The sequence below is a fragment of the Nannospalax galili genome, unplaced genomic scaffold (genome assembly GCF_000622305.1).
Source record: "Nannospalax galili isolate Female #2095 unplaced genomic scaffold, S.galili_v1.0 scaffold889, whole genome shotgun sequence".
In the NCBI taxonomy this organism is placed as follows: domain Eukaryota; kingdom Metazoa; phylum Chordata; class Mammalia; order Rodentia; family Spalacidae; genus Nannospalax; species Nannospalax galili.
Genome location: NW_008360167.1, coordinates 196,029 through 210,823, shown reverse-complemented (window position 1 = coordinate 210,823; position 14,795 = coordinate 196,029). Strand labels below are relative to the sequence as shown.

Genomic DNA, 14,795 nt, shown 5'->3' with positions numbered 1-14,795 from the left:
CAAATAAGAAAGAAAGTAGGAAAGATTATTGCTTATTATTGTATTAGAGCTTTGTTATTCTTTTAAGTGTCACCTGGGTAAAGATGCCTAGGTCATGAGTGGATTAAGAAAAACAGAAAGGGCCAGGCATGCCTTTAATCCCAGCAGAGGCAGGCAGATCTCTTTGAAAACAATGCCAGCCTGCTCTAAATAGTGAGTTCCAGACCAGTTGTGGGTATAGGAAGACCCTATCCCAAAAAGAAAGGAAGGGAGGAAAAGGAAGAAGGGAGAGTAGGAGAATGCAAAAAAAAAAAAAAAAGAAAGAAAGAAGAGAAAAGGAAAAAATAAAAGTAGACAAAAGCAAGAAAACAGAAAAGACCCAACAATTAAGGAAGCTTTCGTTCTTTGGGAAGACCTCTGTGATCATTCCAGGCACATTAGTTAGTAATTCTGAGATCATTACTATGATGTGTGACATGTTTATAACTGGCGATATTACACATGCTGAAAGTGAATTGGGAAGATAACTATGTTACAAATCTGCAAATTTACAATAGCAGATTGGTTTGGAAGGATAAAAGTTAAAGATAACATGGTCCAAAAGTGCAGTAATGCATGAACACCTGGAGAAGTTTAAAGATGAAGTAGTAGGAAGATGAGATGAAAGGCAGGTAAGCTCTCAAGATGACTGCAGATATATTAAAGGATTTCAATTCAACAGGATGAGAAAACAATTAGTGGTGTTCTGTTTCAGATTAGTTGGTGTGGGACAAAACTGTACCGATGAGACTACTGCTAAATGTAAGCTGGAATTTTTAAGAACCAGAGCTGTTTCAATCTTTTTTCTCAGGATGTCACAGAAACAGTCACCACAGCAATCAGATAAACTAAATGAATGTCAAATTCTCTTTATGTTCTAAGGTTTGTATGAGTGTGTGATTGTGATGGCAAAGAGTGACGTTATGAATCCCACAGATTCTAAGCGCCCTTCCAGGCACATGTGTTTCAGGTACTGCTGTGCTTTAAAAAGTACCTAGAAGTCCTGCAGAGCACAAGGTCTCCATTTACACATCCATCCTGTACTGTCTTTTGTCATCCTCGGCATCACACTGCGTCTTATGTATTATTTAGCTCTGCATATGTATGGGTTATTTAAGAACAGTGTTCTCGTGAAGTATGTATGCTTCTTTGTTTATAAAATAATGTAAAAATATCCACTGTATGTATCTCACATGAGTGTTTTTGAGGATCAAATATGCTTAAGAGTTCTTTGAAGAACAGTGATATTATTTCTGCATGTGTTCTATCACTTGTAACCTTTCTTGAATGTGGCGGTGCCTCAGGAACATTTCACACTTAATCTAAAAAGGAATTTGACCTTTCTTATCACAGATTGTGACACTTGAAAAAATATTTGTGCATGTTTGGTTTCTTTCCCAATAGCACAAGGAGCTGTGTTCTTTCAGGGAAATGCTGCTCTGGTTGAAGTTATTCTCAAACTGGAAAATTACTCTTGTGTAGATTTGGGAAGAAACTGCAAACAAATGAACTTTTTGTCTTCTCTGGCAAAGGGAACAGTTACTGGGTATGGGTGGCAGCTGTTCAAGTCCATCTGGTCAACAGCTCATAATGTGGAAGCTGCTCAGATGCAGTTGCACAACAGCCTGCAAATCTTCCTGTGGAGACAAAATTTTTTCTCAGGCTAATAATCTACATTTTTTTTTAAAGTCTACAGATACTACAGATATGTGCAAATGGAATAATTTATTACTCTTTAATGAGCTAGTATAGTCTAATGCAGAGTGTCTCAGGATTGTTTTTCTGTTGGCCAAGAATCATTTGTTTAGAGTCTGCCTTGATTGTTATCCAATTTTATAAATGATTCTTTTCTTAAAAGGACAATTTTTCCAAACACATTTTAATTCTAGTTGTTAGTTTGTTTATTATTATTATTATTATTATTATCATTATTAATTATTTTGCCACACTGGGGATCAAGCCTAGGGTCCTGTTCAGGCTCAGGAAGCACTTGACTTCTAAGTTCTACCTCCAGCTTCCAAAGCAGAACTGAAACTATGATTGTGGTTACTGCTCAGGTTTGGAGCCACAGCTGTGGTCCTCCTTGGGGCATGTCATGTGTTTGCCACTGTCTTTGAGCCCTCCTTGACTTTTCTGTATTCTCCTTGCTAAATATCTAACTCCTTAAGTTACCTGGCATTTATTCCAGGATATCCATAAATGATAATTTCTTTGGAAATGATTTGTTACTTCAATAGCCTGTCTTCAAAATCCTCACTAAATTTGAGGAAAACTGACTTGGTAGAGAAATTATTCCCATGACTGCTTCAAAGTTATTCTCTGTGTGCCAGGGCTTGTTTAGGACTCAAAGCTGCAACGGGACAAAGTGTCTGCTACTTGGAGAGTAATCAAGACAATCCTCAGAATACCCTAAAATGCCTTAAGGAATTCCTGTTTTAACTTTCTCAGGCCCAGATATCAGCCTTGACAACACAGAGCAATGGATGTTCTAGAAGTCCTTTGGCAGTCATATGGGACTTAGAAGGGACTGGCCACTTATTTCTTCAGTGAGTTAGAAAGTAGCAGAGACAGCATGGTAGCGGTTTTCCCTCCAGAAACACAAAGACAACCCTGTTATCCAGGGGTTAATGGTCACTCTTGGAAGTCACAGTGCATTTCTCACCAGGGCCTCCTTTATGCTCACTCCAACACGCTCTGAGGTCTGCTCAGAAAAATTCTCTCTCTTCAGAATGTCTGGCTCCAGTTAATCAGGAAGAGTAAAATGAAGAAAAACTGATTTTCAATTCAGATGCTGGAAAGAAAGGTGGCAGAATTCCATCCTATAATCAGGATCCAGGGACACTTACCTAGGAAAGAAGTGAGCAAGAGTCAGTTGCAGAGGCTGTCTATCATAAAGGCTCCTATGGACCTCTTAGGACCAGAAGAATAACACCATCAGTGAAGAGGAAGCAAACCTTGGCCACTACATTCAACTGGAGTGAATGTTGGAGTCTGATTCATGATTCTCTGAAACATGTTCTGGGTCCGTGCCCAATGCATGCATGCAATGCCTCGAACAGGATGGGGTTTGAGCAAATGAATATTGACGTAGAAAGGACAAATGCCTGACCTCTGATCCTATGCACTAATGAGAGAAATTCCCAGAACTTTCCATTTAAATATCATCTTTCCATTATTTTCTTGTTTGTCCTGTCACTTAGAGTAAGTTATTCTTCCTTCTTTGAGGTATGTTTTCATAGATGATGATGACCTTGAATACCTACCTCCATCTCCCAGTGTTGACACTACAGGCCTGTGCTGCCATGCTTGGCTTAGAATGAGTTTTTTCAAGAGAGAAATGGAATCTTTCTAGTTGCTTTTCTCATTATTGTCACAAAAAACCTGACCAAGTAACCTAAGGCTCATGGTTTGAAGGTACAGTCTGTCATGGTGGAGAAGGCATGGAGGTGGGTTCACCATGCATCCACAGTCAGGAAACAAAGACAGCAGACAGGCGAGTGCTACTGCTCAGGTCTCTCCCCACCCCCACCCATTTCCCTTTTTGTTTCTTGAGAATTAAACTCTGGTATTTATTTAAATTTAAATTTACTTAGATCACCTGGCATTTATTCCAGGGTATCCATAAGAGCTAATTTCTTTGGAAATGACTTATTTAAATATCCATTATAGGATATTTTTTTCTTCTACTTGTATGCACCTTGGAAAAAAAGTGCATTACCCATAAAAATGGACACTTCTGGGACACAGCAGAGGGAAAATGCTTCAACAAATTCCCTTCTCTATGCCTTAAAGATTTATTCTTAAAAATAATTGCTCGACATATTTATATGTACATCTTTAGTTTAACTACTTATTTGTCCAGCACACTAATTTAATGTTGTTTGCAATATATTAAATAAACTGGGTAATAAAGTATACAGCAAACCTAGTGGTCCATGAAATCACTAAATTTATAAAGTAATTTTTTCAAAGCTGTGTACTATCAGAGTATTAATGACATAAGGGGACAAATCTATGGGCCACCAGGCTGGCCTATTAAGGCCACATAAGACAATTTTTAGAGAACAAGTCCGTCTGATGTAATATGTAGGAAATGTTTAATAAATCTTCTTAGAATATCTTAGTAAACTAAAATATGTAGGTGTATCTAACTATATAAATATCTGAAATAGATAGATAAACGCATCAGCAAACATGAAGGCAGACAAGCGAAAAAGCAAAAACTCCCTTCTGCTGTGGCCTTTTATCTGGGCTGCCACCAGAAGGTGCTGCCTACATTCAGGGTGTGTGTTAGGCTTCAAATAATCTGATCAAGAAAGTCCCTTGCAGAAGAACCCATTGGCTTGTGTTTTAGTTGATTCCAGATTCATTCAAGTTGACAACTAAGATTAGCTATCACAACCCCTATTGTAATTGCACACGTCCAGATATTTCCAACTGTTCCTAAAATCTCAAGCAGCAAGGTGCTCCTACCCTTCTTTTCTATCAGTAGTTGTCAAAGAGCAGACCACTAGCATTAGCTAAAAAATTATTTGAAAAGAAAAAAAGCCTCATGTTTTGCTTCTGGAATTACTGAATCAGAAATATGAGGGGGTCTACATGTCAACAAGCCCTCTAGAGGGTTTGGAGACATGCTCAAGCCTAAGAAGCATGGCCTTTCACGAAGTTTATCCATCCAACCCCTGGAACAAAAAGCTCCACGTAATTACATTTACCTTTTAAATAATTGCTTATTTTGATAAGTTAATTCAGCTGATGTTTCTTTTGATATGAAACTAACAGAACAACTGGGAATTTGATTTCATTGAAATCAACAAGTGTAAAGCAATTTGGAAACACTTAGTTCAGAGGAAGGCTTACATTCCTCAAAAAAACCAATGAGGTTGTTTCCTAATTGTGGGTTGTAACATAAGCTGATGGTTTTAGGTGATGGCCCTTATTAATTCAGACTTCTCATATCAAAATTTCTCTTGATCTAAGCCCAATTTCATATTTTGTAGACATTTGTAGTAAAATGAAAAAAAAATTAAATTTGCTTAAAATATTGTGCAGCAAAGTGAGGCATCTGGAATATTCACTTACTGAGTATCTGAAGAGGCTAGAAAAATGTCCTCATACTACTCTACTTTCCCTCTTTGAAATATAAAACAGTATTGTACATTAGCTTTTTTTTTGAGACAGGGTCTCCCTATAGCCCCAGCTGACCTGGAGCTCACAATGTAGACCAAGATGGCCTTGACCTCACAGAGATCTGCCTGCCTCTGCCTCCTGATTAAATGCATGTACTATCATGCCCGGTTGTATACTAGCTTTCAAACATATCCCAAATGGGTCTTGCATACATCAAGACTGAAAAGTTCTGAGATTGGATCATATTTTTACAAGGATACTGTCTTAAGGAGTTGGTCATTACGGTGGCTATCCTAGATAACTTCTTGTTGCTATGACAGAGAGTCTGAAATAAATTACTTTTGGAAGGAAAGATTTATTTTGGTACAGGGTGTCAGTCGATTGTGGTGGAAGAATATGGTGAAGAAAAATTATTCAAATCATGGTATTCAGAAAAGAGGGAGGGAAGCAGGTAAAGAGGGGGATCCAGACTAGGGATCCCCCAGAGACCTACTTCTCCCAACTGGGCTCCATCTCCTAATGTTTCCACCACCTCTCAAAATAGAGGAACCTGCTGAGGACCAAGCATATGAACCTTTAGGAGACACTTCATGTCTTGGTGATATATGAACTTAAAATACAGTGTGATACGTTAGGAGGAAAGTTAAATACAGGGACCGTGGAAGTTCTGAAAAATGGTACCAAACTTGAGCAATGTGTTTAAAATAAATTTGCAGAAATTCTGTGTAACAGTCCCTGAACTTTGAGGTATAGAGGTTGCATTGGAGATGTGTCCATTGAGGCCGGGCGCACTGCAATCACCTGTTCTCTGTACTTTAACCAGTTGTGCATCTCTGTAATATTCTCCATCTGCTGCAAAAGGAAGTTTCTTTGATGAGTGGTGAGAGGTCCACTTATCTGTGTGTATAAGGACAGGTATGCAAAATGTGGTTAGAAACTATATTACTTTTGGAAAGTGGCAGTAGTAGGTTGATCTCCCCAGCCACAGACATTTGACTAGATTTGCAGTCCTAGGTATGAATTCCCTCTTCCTGAGCTGGACTTCAGTCCAATTAAACAGCTGTTGGTTACTCTGAAGATAAAAGGACGACTACTGGAACCATGAGGGACATTTCGCTGGGTTAGTCATTATTGTGATTCATAGGTTTTACAGTAGGGTGACATTATTTATTGTTTTTTTCCCTTGGCAGTTTGCATAGCACCTTCTGATATGGTGAGAGCTAGTCCTCAGGGAAGAGGCTCCAAGGTGAGTTCCAGCTGGATTCCTCTAAGTTCTGTGTCTGAAGGGTTGATAGGGTTCAGGTTCAGGAGAACCCAGATCCAGAAATCACAGGGCCCTAAGAGGAACTAAGTCAGCCAACTCCCAGCCACCTGCAAGCTGACAAAAGCTGCTCTGGGAATTGGTGACCCACTGCATTGTGATCCCCAGAGCATGCTCTGCAGGCTGACAAACAGGTTTCCCAAGCCCTTAGCTGCAATGGGTTCCTGGAACCCTATAATTGTAGAAAACGTGTTTTACAGTAGACGGAAAACATCAGTAAGTTTCACCAGGTGCAGACCCCACGCCCTCCCTGAAGAGCCCCAAACAGCCCTAAACAGCAGAAGAACATTCTCTTTTTCTGCATTCTTTTCCCTTTAAAAGCCACCGCTCTGCAGCCATTAGGCTGCTGGTTTTACTCACTCCAGAGTTGAGACCCAGCCCCGCTAACCCATTAAACTTGCTTTGCCAGAGTCCTCTCTGTTTCTGTTTTGTGGTGGTGATCCCAACCCCTGCCACCTTTTTATCTAAAAAGGGTCTTATTCAAAGTCCTGGGAAACAACCAAGGCCAATGGGCTATATTGTTTTGGAATATTTTGAATTATTCTGACTTCTCTAGGATGCTGGACTTGCAGGCATAAGTCCAGGCATAATGTTTGACTTCGTGTGTGTGTGTATGAATGAGAGAGAGAGAGAGAGAGAGAGAGAGAGAGAGAGAGTCTTCCTGTAGCCCCAGCTGGCCAGGAACTCACTGTGTAGATCAGGCTGGCATGTATCTCACAGAGATCAGAGATCTTCCTGCCTCTGCCTCCCAAGTGCTGACATTAAAAACATGTGCTACCATGTCCAGATTATAATATGTATTCTTAAATAAGCTTAAAAAAATAATACATTTTGCTAAGGCTCTTTCAGATACAACCTTCCTTCCTCTCCCACAATATAACCTTCCCTTTTCCTCCCTCCTCATTTTTCCCATTTTCCCCTTGATAAGCCTGTGTCCTACAATCCTCTTTCAAGGCCCTTCTTCCCCCGTCCCTCGCATGAGCCTTTTCTACATTTCTGGCTACTCAAATAGAAAGACTTGGATCTAGGATGCACAAGTAAGGGTGAACGTGGGGTGTTTGTCTTTCTGAATCTGGGTTATTTGACCCAGGATAATATTTTCCACTTTACTTATTTACCTGCAAAGTCCATGATTCATTTTTCTTTACAGCTAAATAGAATTCCCTGGTGTATATGTACCATATTTTAATTATCTACTAATCAGTTGAAGACATAGATTTCAAAGATTCCCTCCCTCTCTATAGGTTTCCTCTTCACAAGATTGATTGTTTCCTTCACTGTGTCCAGAATTTTGCTTTAATAAGGTCCCATTTGTCAATTCTGGCCTTATTTCCTGAGTGACTAGAGTCCTATTCAGAAAGAACTTTTGTGTACCTTTATCTTGTAGAGTTCTGCCTAACAGCTTCTTCCAGCAGCTTCAGCTTCAGTTTCAAGGTTTCACATTGGGGATTTGATACATTTAGAGCTGATTTTTGTGCAGGGGTCTCACAAACACACACACACACACACACACACACACACACACACACACACGTCTAATTTCATTCTTGTACATGTGGACATCCAGTTTCCCCAGCATCATTTGTTGAATGAAGAGGTTGTCTTTCCTCCAGATATCAAGTAGCTGTAATTATGTGCCCTCATGTTTGGGTCTTCCATGGATGTGAATATTTGTCTTTGTGTCAGTACAATGTTGTTCTTGTTACTATAGCTCTGCAATATACTTTGAGATCTGGTATGCTAATCCCTTCATTATTCTTTTTGCTCAAGATTGCCTTGGCTACCCAGGATCTTTGGTGCTTCCATATGAATTTTAGGATGTCTTTTTTCTATTTCTGTGAAGAATGTCATGGGGATTTTTATTGGGATTGCATTGAATCTACAAATTGCCTTTAGTAGAATGGTGATTTCCACAACGTTCATTCTACCACTCCATAAGCACAGGGATCCTTCCATCACCTAGTGTTTCCCTCAATTTCTTTCTTCAGAGATTTGAAGTTTTCATCGTAGAAGTTATAAAGTAATTGTTATAAGGTAACTGCTTTTACATATAACTCCCTTTATAATGTAGAATTCAGTGGTATAAAGGGGAAAGGGGACTAACAGAATAGGAAAGATTAACTTGGTTGGGGAATGGGAGGGCAGGGGGAGGAGGCAGTATAGGCAGGGATAATTAACATGAAGGCCTTTAGATAAAGCCATATGGAAACGTACCACTACAGAAGCTTCTTAATGTACATACACATAGTTTATAAAAAGATTAAAAGGCATTAGTTTAATTTTTGCCAACTATATTTTTAATTGAAAGATTCCAATGTTAAGTGGGGCTAGGTTGTGTTAGAGTTGAGATGTGTAATTAAGAAGTTGTGTCTTTAGTTCAAGAGTTCGAAGTGCCTGGTACAGCTTCTCGTTCATGCTTAGAACAAAACGCTAACAGTGGGAATAACCCCAGAGGCTGGATATACTCACCATGAAAATATAATGGTAATGAGGAGGAGAGAGTGAGGGAAAGAGGGAAAATAGATAAGCTATGCTTGAAAATGCCCACCTGTAGACTGGGTAGAGAAACATCCTCAGCAATCCTAGAACTTATCTGACAAATAAAACTACTATTATGAGATACATATGCAAGAGTGGAGATTAAAAATAGGCAATAAAAGATAAAAAATACTAAAAATGACAAAAATTAACCATAGCATACAAAGAAATAATTTAAAAAAGACAAAATATAAGAAAAGTGCATCAGATTAAAAATATCAGTCAGTGTTTGTTCCTTGATTGGATGGGTTTCAATTCTTTTTTTCCTCTGGTACTTTACATAGCAAACTAAACTAATAAGGTAAGTTCAATTGCAATTCCAGTTCAAACCAAGAGGACAAGATTTGAAGTATGCATTGCCCCAGTGGAGTTACCATCTCAAGTGAGTTTCTGGCATACCTGTGCATTCACTTTGTTGATTTGACTCAACTTGGCTGGATTTGGCACTGTTTGGAGATGGGTAGGTGGGAGCCTTGGGCTTCTGCATCAGTTTAGATGTTCTGTGGTGCTACAGCGTGTGGAAGCAGGGGCAGGGGGAGAGGGTTATAAGTCATTATCCCCTGGTTCTCACCGATGCAAAGTGTTAATAATAGGGAAGGGTAAGGCTGATTGGTGGGAAAGATAGTATATAAGAGCTCTGTATTTCCTACCCAGGTATTTTTCTTTTTCTTTTTCTCATGAAACTTGTTTTAATGTGTCTCAAAATTCTGTGAGAGATTTTTAGCCAAGTTGATTCCACTAAAAAGTACTGATTTTAAAATTATAACTAAAACTGCCACATACACACACAAAAATGATTTGCATAATATTATTCTTTCCTTCTGAAGGATTTGTTTTCATTAACCATTCTTTTACTGTTAAACTTCAACAACCAATTGGGACAAACAGTTCTGAGACTGTTCCTTCCCCACTAATCATACTCAGATGGAAAGTGTTAGGGGTAGCATGCACTAAGATTTCTGAGCTTTCTGGGAAGATTTACTGACCTTGCCAGCTCCAGCAACCTTCTTGATCACGGCTTTGATGACACCTACAGCAACTTCTGCCTCATATCACAAACTGTGAAATGATCCAGTAGAGGATAGTCACAGAATCTGAACAACGGGAGCTTGCCTGGAACCATAGCAACAATGGCTTCATCACCAGATTTCAACAATTTAGGGACATTTTCCAGCTTCTCACCAGAAGACTGGTCAATCTTTCCTTTAAGCTCAGTGAACTTGCAAGGTATGTGAGCTATGTGATAATTCAGCACAAGGGCACAGCCAGCACTAATTTGGCCTAGATGATTCAGGATAATCACCTGAGCAGTGAAGGCAGCCGTTTGCATTGATGGGTCAGTTTTGCTGTCATCAGCAACAATGCCACATTGGACATCTTTGACAGATATTCTTTTTCTATTTTTTCATTGAACTTTTGTGAATTCCATACAATACATCTTGATCATATTTAGATCCCCTCCCCTATCTGCACCCCACATAGGCCCTCTAGCCTGATTTCATGCATTCTGTCACATACGTTAAGGCCTATTGAGTAAAGTCTGTGTCCCCAAATGTCCCTCGATGTGAGTCCATCCACTGGAACCTAGTCAGTGTAGCTAGCCTTTCTCCCTTAAAGAAGAACCCCTCTCCCTCATCCAATTGGAGTTTCTTACCAATTTTCCCATTTCTATGCTGGGTTTTTGTCTGGTTTGAGTTTGCATGGGTCTTGTGCATTGCTGTCACCATTGCTGTGAGTTCATATGAGCAAGTTCCCAGTCACCTAGAAAACTCTGTTAGCTGGGTTTCTTACCAATTTTCCCATTTCTATGCTGGGTTTTTGTCTGGTTTGAGTCTGCATGGGTCTTGTGCATTGCTGTCACGATTGCTGTAAGTTCATATGAGCAAGTTCCCAGTCACCTAGAAAACTCTGTTAGCTGCTGTTCATCTACCAAGCCTGACTCTTTTACAGTCTTTCTGTGCCCTCTTCCACAATGGTCTCTGAGCCCCGCAAGGCAGAGGTTTAATATAGGATTCTCATCTAGGGACAAGCACTCTACAGTCTTGTTCTCTATATTTTGGTCAGTTGTGACTTTCTTTGCTAATCACCATCTGTTGCATGAAGAAGCTTTGCTGTTGAGAGTTGAGAGATACATCAGTAACTCTGGCCCCTGTGTTCCCTAAGCCTTGGGTATAGATGTTGCATTATAGATGCGTCATTCAGGGCTGGGCATATTACAGACACTTATTCTCTGCACCTCACCAGTGGTAGATCTCTTTAATAGTCTCCATCTTTTGCAAAAAGAAGCTTCTTTGATGTGTGGTAAGAGGTATGTCTATAAATACAAGGATCCATATTTAGCATACAGCAAGGAATTTTATTTGTCTAGTGGTGTGACAGACATAGCTTTTCCCTATGGGATCCATGACCTCCCCAGTCATGTGTATTTGTCTGTTTATAGAACCACATGAGTTCCCTCCCACTGAGTGGGCCTTAAGTCCAATTAGATAGCTGTTGATGACCACCAAAGTAAAAGTGCCAATAGTGCACCAATAGTGATAGTTTGCTGCACTGGTCATTGTTGTGGTTATTAGGCTTTTCCTCTGGGTTGGACCATAGTATCCTCTGATACTATGAGAGCTAGGTAGACACATCCTTTACACTGAAGCCCACACTGTCCCCAGAAAGAGCTTCACTCAAAGCCTCATGGTACATTACAACTAACTTTATTTCAGTAGTGACATTGGTTGGGGAAAAGGTAATCCCTTTCCTGGGTCTGAGAATACCAGTCTCACTTGGTCCACAGGGACAGTATCAATTGCACAAATGTTACTGTGTCAGGGTTGTAGCCAATTTTCTTAATGTAGGTATTGACTTCCTTAACAATTTCCTTCTATCTCTTCTGGCTGTAGGGTGGCTAGGTGGAAGCCCTTTTGTTGACATTCACAATTCAACTATTTCACACCCAATGTGTAAGACAGAAAGGCACACTCGCAGGTCTGTCCAGTCTTTGAGATAGCAGCTTCAAATTCACCAACACAACAACAACTATCAGGACAGCACAGCCAGGCTGAGACACGCCTATAATCATGTTTTTAAAATAAAGTCCCTGTGACCTGGGGCAGCACCAGTAGCCAGCTGTTTGCTGGTCCAGATTTCCATAGGGAGATGTCAATAGTCATTACAATGCTAATACTTAATACTTACCTTTAACTTTGTAAAAGGCCTGGGAACTTTTTTTTTCTTTTTTTGGTTTTTTGTTTGAGACAGGGCCTTCCTGTAGCTCCAGCTGGCCTGGATCTTACCATGTAGACAAGGCAGGCCTTGAACTACAAAGATCTGCCTATCTCTGCCTCCCAAGTGCTGGGATTAAAGGTGGGAGCCACCACGCCAGCTAAGGCCCCAGGAATTCTTTTTATTTATTTATTTTTAATTTTTACAAAAACTTTATTGAGAATTTCATACATGCATACAAGGTGTTTAGATCAAATCCATGCCCACGCCTTCCCCTCTAACTCCTCCCATATCTCCCCATCACTTTTTTCTGATAACTTCATGAACTCTTTCTTCTTCTTTGATTTATTTAAACTGGCTACATTTCTTTGGGGTCTTTTTACCCTAACTGCCTAGCCAGTTCCTACCTCCTATTCTTATCACACCATCCTCTGAAGGAGTTACCCAAATTGCCAATAGAGAATCGGGACGCAGAGTGCTCTGGCTTCTTCCATGCTGAACAGGGATGCAGGGTGAGGCAATTGGAGTACCACTTCTGTGGGTCTATCTAAAAGACTCCAAAATTACATAACTTTTGTCTCTAAGGGGAGAAGAAAGTCCTTGAATCATGAATAGGAGATGTGAAGGAGAAGTAAAGGCAAGAGTAATTAGCATTACAAGTTCTAGACAGGGAACTAGGAAAAGTCAGAACCGGGCAATTTTCAAATGTTCATATGAGAGTTCATTGGACTTTCTTGACAAGGACATCCAAAAGCATCCCTCTATTGGGTTCTTCCTCATTTTTCTTTTGTCTTCCAAGCCTGAACTAGTTTGCTAGAAAGAGTGGCTGGATACTCAGGTGAGGAATGCTTGGCATTCCTTTAATGAATGAGCACAACCATCAACATGCCCAATTGTGACTATGTTAAGAACAGTCCCAGGAATCCTTAAATGAGCCTTTTCCTATCTCAGCTGACTCTTCCTCAAATTTTTCAATGGTTCGTTTGTTGATCCTGTGGCATTTGTAGTTCACATGGCCAGTAGTGGTGGACTTGCCCAAATCTGCATACCTAATGACGATGTTGATGTGAGTCTTTTCCTTTCCCATTTGTCTTTGAATTACTGATACTTTTCACAACACCTGCACTCTGACAGCAAATTTCCAGCGAAAAAGCCCTGCTCAATTTTTCATGTACCTAAAAAAACTAATTTGAAAATATTTTAAATATTCATAAAACAATGTATCTGGATTCTGCTAGCTCCTTGTTTATAAAAGTAAGAGTAAGATTTTGACTTTCCCTTTTTAGAAGAACTATAATGTTTTTAAAAAGAACTTATTCTTTTGACAGTTCTAATTACTTCTTTAATATTGAGTCAATACTCTGGTTATAAGCAAATTTCTTCAAAAAATGAATAGCCTTTGTGTCAGGGTTGATCATCTTGGTTTAGAGTGCATAGGACTCAGAGGAGAGGTGAGTGTTGTTGGATCAAAAACAACAGAAGGTTTGCTATATTGAAGCCTATTAGACATAACAGATATGGGTATGTATGTGTGTATCTGTGTGTTTCCCTTAAAGTAACCAAAAGCAAATTTTTAGTTTCAGTATTTCATAGGAAGCAGATTTGTATGAGTGTTGGAATTTAGTCCTCTTCCTTCAGCTATCTTCACATCCCGCTATCATTATAGCAGCAAAGTCTCTTCTTGTCTTTGTCTCACTTCTTATTACAGAACTTAGGCTGGTGGAAATTCCACCATTGGGAGTATTTCCAAGTGTAGCAACAGAGGAAAGGGTGCTAGAACCTTTCAACTGACAATCTGAGATGCTGTGACAGAATAATGGCCCACACTGTAGCCAGCTGTAGCCCACTGGTTACGGTCATATGTCATACCAAACTACAAGGGGAAGAATAAATCTCATGAGACTGTTATATCAGAAATATTACTGAAGATAGAACCAACAGGACTTCCTAAAAGATTGGATGTGGGAGTAAGAGAAACAGATCTAAAAGATGATGTTGCAGTTTGACACAAGCAAGCAGGAACAGAGCTGGGATGAGGATGAGGTGTGTGAGATGTCACAGGCATGAAATTAAGTAGTCACTCACAGGACTATTCAAAGTACGGTCACAGTGTTCTGGATGCCCTCCATGTTGTATTGAAGATAGTAACTTCCTTTGCCCTAGACCAAGATCTGGATGACTCACACTTACTTTGGTTAGGATAGGCTGTCCAGAAGCAAAGCTGGTAAGGGTGAATAACGGAAGCTGGATTCTGTATGCATTAGGTTCAGAATGACTATCGAACATTCAAAGGAGATGCCAAAGTCCTCAGTTGGACCTGAATCTGTATCTCAGGTGATTAAAGCTATACCTTTGAGAGTTATCACAAGACTAACTGAGCTCATGAAGGGAATGAGTGGAAATTGATTACTGAAGAAATTCAAGGACTGGACCAGCGGCATGTCAACTTGTCAGAAAACTAGAGAATCTAGCAAGGGACCTTGAAAAGAAGTCTGTGAGGGAGGAACACCAACATATGCACTTTAGAGATAACAGAACAAAGAGTAGGGAATGAAAGCCTGAAGCTGAAATACTG

The 14,795-nt window shown here is 39.8% G+C and overlaps 1 pseudogene; it reads right to left on the bottom strand.

The window, feature by feature from the left end:
* Positions 1-9,957: 9,957 nt before the first annotated feature.
* LOC108490247 lies at positions 9,958-12,148 on the bottom strand (annotated as a pseudogene).
* Positions 12,149-14,795: the final 2,647 nt, after the last annotated feature.